General features: G+C 46.9%; 1 long non-coding RNA gene across 1 annotated transcript; it reads right to left on the bottom strand.

The window, feature by feature from the left end:
* Positions 1-269: 269 nt before the first annotated feature.
* LOC138363885 (uncharacterized) lies at positions 270-10370 on the bottom strand. The gene is made up of 2 exons (XR_011228223.1): positions 10192-10370; positions 270-3926 (listed from the first exon to the last, which is right to left on the bottom strand). It is a non-coding gene; the product is annotated as an uncharacterized lncRNA (long non-coding RNA).
* Between the last annotated feature and the right edge of the window lie 435 nt (positions 10371-10805).

Here is a 10805-nt window from a genome sequence, read left to right as displayed (position 1 = left end):
ATATAAAGAGAAGATGAGCAGAAAGTTCAATACAGGAAATGGTGGGAATCAACATGAGTGGGTTCACCAGAATTCACTAGTTATAAAGGAAGAGAAGTGAGCACAAATGGTTCAAGAAGGCGTCCCCGAATGTTTGTCAGAATATCTCCCCAGAGGGTATGCTGACAGTTAAAATCATTCAAAAGGAGCACAGGCTCTGGTAAAGAGTCCAACAAGTGTTTAGGATCATGAAGAGAAAGCGTAAAATTTGAGGGGAAATAAACGAAACAGACTGTATACCATTTACTCACAAAGATACAGACCACAAAACACTGAATGGGTGACTGAAAAAGTTGAGGGATGAAGGGAATATCAAGACAGATCAAGAGAGCAGTAGAGTTATGCGCAGTAAAAGCTGGAGGGAAAGAGAGAAAGTAATAACCACGCCAAGTAAGTTTTATTGTTTTCTTTTGGGAGGGAGGTCTTTGGTTGTTCTACCTCTTCCCCTCACTTCATTACACACACAAATTACAATAGCGTGATGCTTCAATGAACAAATCCACAAGGGCCGTGACGAGGATTCAAACCTACGTCAGAAGAGGTAGAACGGCCTATTGACATAGCTAGAGTGCATGGAGGGAGCTGTGTAAAGCCCTGGTTTGTGTCTCGGAGACGCTGCAGGATTCAAGTAAGTTCAGTAAAACTTCTGGTTTCAACTCTTTTTACCATGTCGTAGCTCAGTCGATAAGGCAGCGTCTGGGATGATCTCGGACATAGGTTCAAATCCTCGTCACGGTCCTTGTGGATTTGTTCATTGATGCATCACGCTATTGTGATTTCTGTGTGTTTTTGACAATATTCAAATGACTCTTATGCTGTATGAATCCTAATGTGCCTTATTAGATTTGATTTTTGTGAAAAGTCTTTTTGACATTCTGAACAGTGATATGGTTTCTCTCCTGTATGAATCCTCATGTGTATTCTTAGATATGATTTTTGTGAAAAGTCTTTTTGACATTCTGAACAGTGATATGGTTTCTCTCCTGTATGAATCCTCATGTGATTTATTAGATCCAATTTTTGTGAAAAGTCTTTTTGACACACTGAACAGTGATATGGTTTCTCTCCTGTATGAATCCTCATGTGTGTTATTAGAACTGATTTTCGTGAAAAGTCTTTTTGACACACTGAACAGTGATATGGTTTCTCTCCTGTATGAATCCTCATGTGATTTATTAGATCCAATTTTTGTGAAAAGTCTTTTTGACACACTAAACAGTGATATGGTTTCTCTCCTGTATGAATCCTCATGTGTGTTATTAGAGATAATTTGTGTGAAAAGTCTTTTTGACATACTGAACAGTGATATGGTTTCTCTCCTGTATGAATCCTCATGTGTGTTATTAGATTTGATTTAAGTGAAAAATCTTTTTGACATTCTGAACAGTGATATGGTTTCTCTCCTGTATGAATCCTCATGTGTGTTAATATATCCGTGTTTTGAGTAAAGTTTTTTTGACATACTGAACAGTGATATGGTTTCTCTCCTGCATGAATCCTCATGTGTTTTATTAGAGATAATTTGTGTGAAAAGTCTTTTTGACATACTGAACAGTGATATGGTTTCTCTCCTGTATGAATCCTCATGTGTGTTATTAGATTTGATTTAAGTGAAAAATCTTTTTGACATTCTGAACAGTGATATGGTTTCTCTCCTGTATGAATCCTCATGTGTGTTATTATATCCGATTTTCGTGAAAAGTCTTTTTGACACACTGAACAGTGATATGGTTTCTTTCCTGTATGAATCCTCATGTGTGTTATTAGATTTGATTTTCGAGTAAAGTTTTTTTGACATACTGAACAGTGATATGCATTCTCTCCTGTATGAATCCTCATGTGTGTTATTAGATTTGATTTAACTGAAAAATCTTTTTGACATTCTGAACAGTGATATGGTTTCTCTCCTGTATGAATCCTTGTGTGTGTGTTATTAGCCATAATTTATTTTTAAAGTCTTTCAGACACATTCTACAGTGATATGACTTTTCTCCTGAACGGTCACTTATATAAATTTTGATATTTTTGAAAGTAGTTTAGACAATGTATTTACTTTTTTTCTCTAAATGTTTTGTATGCTATTATGTGAGATGTTTTCATAATATAATTTTGAACATTCAACACTGATGACATTTTTCTTTTGAATAAATATTTGTACAGTTTTCTTGATTGTATAAACCTTTACAGCTATTTGATCCAAAAAGCAAGTATTATCTAATGAAATATTCTACATTTCATTAGTTAAGTCTTGTAGACAATTATTATTAGTATTTGTCTCCTTTATAAATTGTTGTGTTCTTTATAAATCTTAGTAATATATTTGATATATTTTAAATGCATGAGCTTTTATTTATTACTAAAGCAAATATTGTTAAGAGATGCCAAAAACACTTGGACTGTCGGATACATAAATAATTCAAGTAACTACATAGCAATCAGTATAGAGTAACCAGAATAGAGCACACAGGTTATAGTGTTAACTCTGTTGTCAAAAGATGGCACTCAATATCAGATAAGCAATTGGAATAATCTAATTAACTTTTGTAGGAATATAAAGTAATTTAATTACTTGTCAAAGACACAAGAGAATGGAAAAAAGTTACAATATGTAAACCACTGGTATTATTCATAAATAGTAAGATAATATTGTGCTTATTATATTATAAAATGTGCTAGACATAAAATATACTCTACAATATTTTCTGTGAATCAGCAAGTGTAAAAGCAAACATACAAATCTACGTCTCCACATGCATTCACCAGCAGGAAAGTTAAGTGTCCGTGTATAACTTTGTAAACATTACAAACAAATCCTGTGGCAATTTTTTTTTTTAAGATTTAGCAAAATGTCTTTGCATAGAAAAACTAAATATATTATAAATTTATTTATAATTATACTGATTTATCATACTGTACATATAGCAACAGCAGAGAGGGATGGTTATTATAAATACAGCCACAGTATTAAGATGTTTCACTACAGAACCTTATTACAAATATGACCACAGAATTTGGGATGTTTAATTATAAACATAACCACAGAACTGATGGATGTCTTATTATAAATATAACCACAGCACAAGAGTCAGGTACAGTGGACCCACATGTGGTTTGTCATTTGCAAACATATATGTATGTGATTTTTACAAGAACTTACTGATCCAATGTACCATGCACATTGTTATTTTTAAATCCCCTATACATTAATGTAAATATGTAAATAAATAAATAAATTCTGAGCATTAAGAACACTGATATATTATCTTATTTGGAGAGCCTTTTGAGCTTAAGAGCAAATTACCTAAGAAAAAATTCATAATTACTATAGAGTATAAAGATTATTTATTTTAAATGCTTTCTCAACATTTACAATGGCTCACATAGGAGAAACAGTATGTAATGTTTTAAAACTTAAAATATATATTAAACGTTTTTATATTAGAACCTGATAATAAAAATAATTAATTTGAAAATCTTAAAATGTTTTCTTGTCAAACAATAGTATTAAAAACAATACTGTACCACATACACAATGAACTAATAAATACTGAGATTTTAAAATTAATGATACACCAAATTTAATTTAAATACACATTTCCTTTGTTACCATAGTGCATGAGATGTTAATAATGCATGACATATTGATAATACATGTAGTCATTCACATGAGTGTGCTGAAGACAGTCTTACCCATCTACATGTAGTATATTTTACACCATAATGTGTTTCATAATGCTGCTGACAACATGTATGCAGTATATCTGACACTGTGTGGATGCTGACACTGCAGGTATTATTCAACACCACTGGGTCCTGACACTGCAGGTATTATTCAATGCCACTGGTTTCTGGCACTGCAGGTATTATTCTTCTGGTGACCGTAGGAGCTGTGAAAGAAAGGATTGAGATTACCAAGTCGTTTTAAGTCAACAAATACCAAATACAGAATCTTTTAAAGCTAGTAAAGATTTCCCAAATAGGATTTTTTTTTAATAATTCCAATACTATAATGGTTCTTTCTCCAAATAAAACAAAGATATACAGTATAGGTAAAATATATCAGCCAGCAGACTTCAAACAGGTACAAATCCCTGCGCACAGGAATCTTAGCAGATACAATATGGAAAATGGCAAACATAATTCCAATCTACAAAAATGGTATCCAAAAAGACCCTCTAAATTATAAACCCGTATCATTAACAAGTATGGTAGTTAAAACATTAGAAAAAAATAGCTAACACCAAATGGGTTGATCCATTGTTGTTAACACAACAATGGGTAGAACACCTGGAGAATACAATAATGACATCATAATGGACAGACGGTATGGTTTTCGAACAGGAAGATCCTGTGTAACAAATCTACTTAGTTTTTATGAATCACAGAGATTCTACAGGAAAGAGATGGTTGGCCAACTGTCTATCTGGACCTAAAAGACCAGCATTGATGTAATGAAATGCCATCTTCTGGGTGAGACAAGAGGCTCCCTGGAGCTATCCGGGCTGATATGAGTGAATTAGACCGTGGCATCAGCCAAGTGAATGGAGTTCTTAGGCCTAACAGGGACCACAAACCAGAGCCTAGGCCCCCCTCAGAGAGGCACGAGGAGCAATGGCCTATAGAAAGCCTCGTGAGGTTGGAAGCATTCTATGTCTGCCATCGACCAAGACAGGCACCCAAGAAAGGTAGGTACCCCAAAGCAAACCCTATCTGATTAAAAAAAACAGCGTTGAATGTAATGAAACGCCATTTTCTGGGTGAGTCCCGGAGCTATCCATGGCTGATATGGATACCCTAACTATTCTGCATCAGTCGATGTGGGTGGCGTTCTAGGCCTACCGGGGACCATGAGCCAGAACCTGGCCCCCCTCAGAGGCATGGGGAGCAATGGCCCATAGAATTGCACATGTGATTTGGAGCATTCTACATCTGCCATCGACCGGGACAGGCACCCAGAAAGGTAAGCGCCACAAAACAAACCCTTATTCTGGTTAACAACAAAAATCGACAAACGAGTGGACAGAACTCCCCCAGAAAAAATAAACTAACAAGCATGACGTCACACGAGCCTCGCCGCCGCATGTCTGCGCAACTCCCCCCTCCCGGGAGGGGGAAGGGGGGAGCCCCAGACCCCCCGCGCCGGTGATCCCTGCCCCAGTTCTGAGGCTGGATATCAAAACCGCGAAAAAAACGCCGACCGAAGGGCAGGAGGGTGCCGGGAAGCCTCTGGGACTCGCCCAGAAAATGGCGTTTCATTACATTCAACGCTGGTTTTCTGGGGGGCGCTTCTATGGCTCCCCGGAGCTTATTCACCAAAGACTACCTAAGAAAACAAGGGGACATACCCGGGAGGCGGTCGGTGAACCACACCTCAACACGAAGTTGAGACAACCCAAGGACCCCTCCGGAAAGCAGCAGGCACATCATTCGCCAGAAAAACGGAGAACAGCTGCAGACGAAGAGAGCCGGTCGGCCGAGCGGACAGCACGCAGGACTTGTGATCCTGTGGTCCTGGGTTCGATCCCAGGCGCCGGCGAGAAACAATGGGCAGAGTTTCTTTCACCCTATGCCCCTGTTACCTAGCAGTAAAATAGGTACCTGGGTGTTAGTCAGCTGTCACGGGCTGCTTCCTGGGGGTGGAGGCCTGGTCGAGGACCGGGCCGCAGGGACACTAAAAAGCCCCGAAATCATCTCAAGATAACCTCAAGAAGATAACCTATGACCACGACCACAGGAGCCAAAAACCACTGCGTCTGAGAAGAGCATGAAGCTCTGCCACACGACCCCCAGAGGCCAATGCCAACATAAAAAGAGAGCCGAGGCAAAACAAACCTGAACCGAAGGAGCCACAACAACCAAGGAGAAGAAAAACAGGAGAGCACCCGGTCCAAAGACCAGAATGGTACAGGCAGTGCATGAGCAGGCCGGAGGTGAAACAATGCACGAGACAGCCTGCGAAACGGCACAGAAGGAACATCGATACCGAAAGCTAGCAGCAGAAACCAAGGTGCCAGACCCAGGAACGGTCCCAAGTGCCTCTACATCCTCCGCAAGCCAATCCTATGACAGCCCCAGGAGGGAAAAGAAAATGCAGGACCAAAACCAAAATGCCACAAGCATGCAAGTCCACCGCCACAAGTGCAGCCGACAGGGAAGGAACCCGCATAAGGAGCCGCCCCGCACCAACATCCCGCAGAAGGGCAGGAGTGAAAAGACTCATTAAGAGGAGCAAAATCGCCCCCAGGAAAACAAGTAGCGCCGAGACAGCGCTAAGAGAAGAGATATGAACAAAAGAACAAGGCCAAACACCCAGAAACTGCCTGGAATAGAACCCACAAGCCCTAGAAAAGACCGGAGGGAAGCTCAACCAAATGACGACAAACGTACCAGAAAACGGGAAGGAGCAAAACCGTCCCGAACCTTCGAGAACAAAAAGAAGCACACACAAAGGACGAAGGCACAAAAACCCCATCACACCTGAGACCAAAAGTCATGCAGAAACCCCAAGAAGAGGGGGACATGACAGAAGAAGGCCCGTCCCGGAAAAAAGGGGCGAAGACCGTAGAAAAGCACCCACCGACAGGACGGAAGAAATGGGCACAATGGACAAGGAAACCGAGCCCAGGGAGGGGCCGACGCCCACAAAGCACGTGCGGAAAGGGGGGAACAGAAAAACCCCACACCACAAAACTGCAAGCCCCGCCCAGAGGGGTAGAAATACCCCGGCGGGGACCAACGGGGCCTGAGGCCCCTCACGTTAGCCCCCCCAGCCCCAGGAACCCACCCTGCAGGCCCTGGGGCCGAGCTGTCCCCCCTAAGCCCCAGCGTCAAGAAAAACCCCGGGGCAGCCGTGAAAAACACTAAGGAAGGAAGCCCACTAGGCTCTGGAACTTGAACCAAAATCGGAGGATAGGAGAGGGGCGAGACAAAGACCCCAAGCTCATCCCCAGCCAGCTCAACGAGGTGAGGACAACGAGGACAGGACAGAGAATCCAAGGAACATGGAAAAACCAGGCCCGGCACAGCAAGACCGGCAAGGAAGGAGGGCCCCAGAAGGAGCACGGAAGGGCCGAACAAAATGCCACAACCAACCCCGACACGCAGCCGCAGTACCAAAACCGCAGCAGAACGTCACCACACTCCCCGAGGAAGCGACAGAGAAGATAAAGATAAATCGGAACATGAGTGGCACACAAGGGGACACAGGCGGAAACCGAGCACCCAACTGAGCCACAGGGACGGTAGAAGAAACGTGTGCAGTGGAACAGGCAATCGAAGGAACACATTAGGCAGCCCAACTAGGGCTGTCCCCATACACAGCCCCAAGAGCAGAAATGAGAGCGCCCATGAAGCACAGAATCCGCTCGACAGGCGAACGACAGGGGAGAGGCGGAACCAAAGAGCCAGAACCCAATCCTGCAAGCACAAGGAGGCGAGCACAAAACACCCTCCACACAGGAAAACGTACCACCGAACAGGCACCCCCACTGTTGCACCATGGAACAAGGTGGAGGCGGGGCCCCGAACTCCAGCAATGTTAGACAAGCATAGGAGAGGGGCAGGAGCCGTCTCAGAAGGGCCAAGAGGCCACCCGCAGACACCCGTGAACCGAGGAAGGAATCAGGTGGAGAGAACAAGAGCTGCCCTGTATGGGCTAATAGCCCTGCAGTAGGCACCTCGGGTGGTACGGTCCACGTTCTCAAGTATGTATGTACACTCATTCCTACTTCCAAAAACAAAAACAGCGCCAGGACGAAGGAGACGCCATACTGCACCAACCCACCTGCAGAACATAGGCTCTGAAGGGCCATGATGCAAGCCTATGAGTCCGTAGCCGCCGGAGGCGGCCAGGGCGCCCATGCTGGAGAGGAGGAGGGGAGCAGCGAAGGAGGCTCCCCACCCTAGAATGCAGGGAAAAAACCTTGTGACTTCCCCACAGCGGCACTCCAGAACACCCCCAAAGCAACGGGGCACGGATTGGATTAAGAAAAGAGCGAGAGGCGAAGCCCCCTGAGAGAAATGGATGCAGAACACGTGTGCACACCGCCTGGAGCCAAAACAAACTCCCACGGCGCATGCGCAGGACGCGAAAGAAAAGTAGCCCAACAAGGCGAGAAGTAGCCCAATCGGCGACAAGCAGCCCAACCGGCGACAAGCAGCCCAACCGGCGGCAAGGAGCCCAAACCGGCGGCAAGGAGCCCAAACCGGCGGCAAGGAGCCCAAACCGGCGGCAAGGAGCCCAAACCGGCGGCAAGGAGCCCAAACCGGCGGCAAGGAGCCCAAACCGGCGGCAAGGAGCCCAAACCGGCGGCAAGGAGCCCAAACCGCTACAAGGAGCCCAAACTGGCGACAAGGAGCCCAAACCGCTACAAGGAGCCCAAACCGCTACAAGGAGCCCAAACCGGCGACAAGGAGCCCAAACCGGCGACAAGGAGCCCAAACCGGCGACAAGGAGCCCAAACCGCTACAAGGAGCCCAAACCGCTACAAGGAGCCCAAACTGCTACAAAGGAGCACAAACCACTACAAAGGAGCGCAAACAACTACAAGGAGCCCAAACCGCTACAAGGAGCCCAAACCGCTACAAGGAGCCCAAACTGCTACAAAGGAGCGCAAACCGCTACAAAGGAGCGCAAACCGCTACAAAGGAGCCCAAACAGCTACAAGGAGCCCAAACAGCTACAAGGAGCCCAAACAGCTACAAGGAACCCAAACAGCTACAAGGAACCCAAACAGCTACAAGGAACCCAAACAGCTACAAGGAACCAGTATGGAGGCAAATTCCGAGACACACAGGAGGTAAGCCGCAAAGGCCAACCGCACCACAGGCGAAGAGATGCGGGTAGCCGAAAACCTCCGGAAGACGGAACCGAAAAACAACAGAGACACAGAACCGACCCGGGGAGGAGCAGAACCCAAGCCCAAATCGTACGCAGAAGGGGGAAAGAAAACCCCACTCCTCGCAACAGTAAGCCCTGCTCAGGACGGAAATCCAGGCGGGGCGCAATGGAGCCCAAGGCCCCCCCCTCCCCAACCCCAGGAGCCTCTACAACAGGCCCCAGGGCCGAGTCGCCCTCCAAAGCCCCGGCCCCACAAGAAAAAGCCGGGGCAGCCGAGAGAGCTGGAAGAGAAGGGGCCCACTGGTCAGACCCCGGAGCATCGGCCGGAGGAACAGACTCAAATGCCTCCGCAGCTACCCCGGACGGGGCAACCCCTGAAACTGCCCAAGTCTCAGAACCTCTAACCCCGCCCCGACCCCGAAGCCTGCAGATGCGTAGGGGCCGGAAGCAGGAGGGAGAAAAACAAGGAGGAGTGGAAGGAACCAAGGCCGAAGCGACCAAAACCCCCAAGTCTGGGTCCCTACACAAACCGGGGCAGCATCGGGGCATCCAGGGAAGCAACAAACCCGAGCGCGTTGCAACAACCTACCTTGCAACGCGCGAGCTGCCTGCAGCCACGGGAATTCATCAGCAGACTGGGTGAATGGAGTCACGAACAAGCAACAAAGCTCGCAGGACTCATGGTCGAATGTGTCACCGACCCAACAGGCAGCATGACGGAGGCAAAAAACAAGGAGTCACCCTAAGACAAAGGGACAGAGCAACCCTCAACTCGCACAAAGCGAGAGGGGACGCAAGGGTCTCCACTATCGGACCCGAGAGCCCCCCGGGGAGGAGGGGGGGGGGGGTTCCCAGGGCTCCTAGACTGGGTCTGCTAAGGGTTATCCAAGGCAGGGCACTGCCAACTGGCGCCCCAAACTACCAAGCAAACTGCTAAAGCTGAACCCACGGGACGTGTCCACCCGTGAGGGCGAAGCAGGGGGGTGCCACCACACAAACAAACCTAACATAAAGTGGGGGGGGGGGGACACAAGGCAGACCCCCCTACCAGGCAAAAACAAATATAAAAGAAAAACCACACAAGTGGACAACGTACCCGGAGGGAACAGAGCCGGCCGCTGTCATAGGTGAAAACTAGCTACGCAGTACCCTGCGCCCCACCAGCGCTATAACTACCATGTACCCCAAGGTAAACAAGGGAGGAAAACCCCCAAACACTCGGGGCGGCTAAACGCCAAGCAGCAAAAAGCCAACAGAGGTAGACCCAAGGTGATTTGTGGAAGGCAACCCCAAGCCCCAAGGGTGGTACTTACAGGGCACTCAGGGAAGGTGACCTCAAGCACATGCAGGCCGAGTACCTGAGAATACTACTCCCAGCTCACACGACCACCGTAGGAGCAGCACTGCAAAGAAGTCACAGCACTGAGACAAGACCGAAGCTGGAGCCACACAACCGTACATTATTCCATCAGCCGAGGAATTGGGGCGGGGATCGCCGGCGCAGGGGTCTGGGGCTCCCCCTTCCCCCTCCCGGGGAGGGGGGAGTTGCGCAGACATGCGGCGCGGCTCGTGTGACGTCATGCTTGTTAGTTTGTTTTCCTGGGGGAGTTCTGTCCACTCGTTTGTCGATTTTTGCTGTTAACCAAAATAGGGGTTTGTTTTGTGGCGCTTACCTTTCTGGGTGCCTGTCCCGGTCGATGGCAGATACAGAATGCTCCAAATCACATGTGCAATTCTATGGGCCATTGCTCCCCATGCCTCTGAGGGGGGCCAGGTTCTGGCTCATGGTCCCCGGTAGGCCTAGAACGCCACCCACATCGACTGATGCAAAATAGTTAGAGTATCCATATCAGCCATGGATAGCTCCGGGGAGCCGTAGGGGCTCCCTCCAGAAATTGCTACTGAAAGCCAAACTGTTGAGAAGAAC

The sequence above is a fragment of the Procambarus clarkii genome, chromosome 12 (genome assembly GCF_040958095.1).
Source record: "Procambarus clarkii isolate CNS0578487 chromosome 12, FALCON_Pclarkii_2.0, whole genome shotgun sequence".
Taxonomy (NCBI): Eukaryota; Metazoa; Arthropoda; class Malacostraca; order Decapoda; family Cambaridae; genus Procambarus; species Procambarus clarkii.
This window is presented reverse-complemented; position numbering and strand designations above follow the sequence as displayed.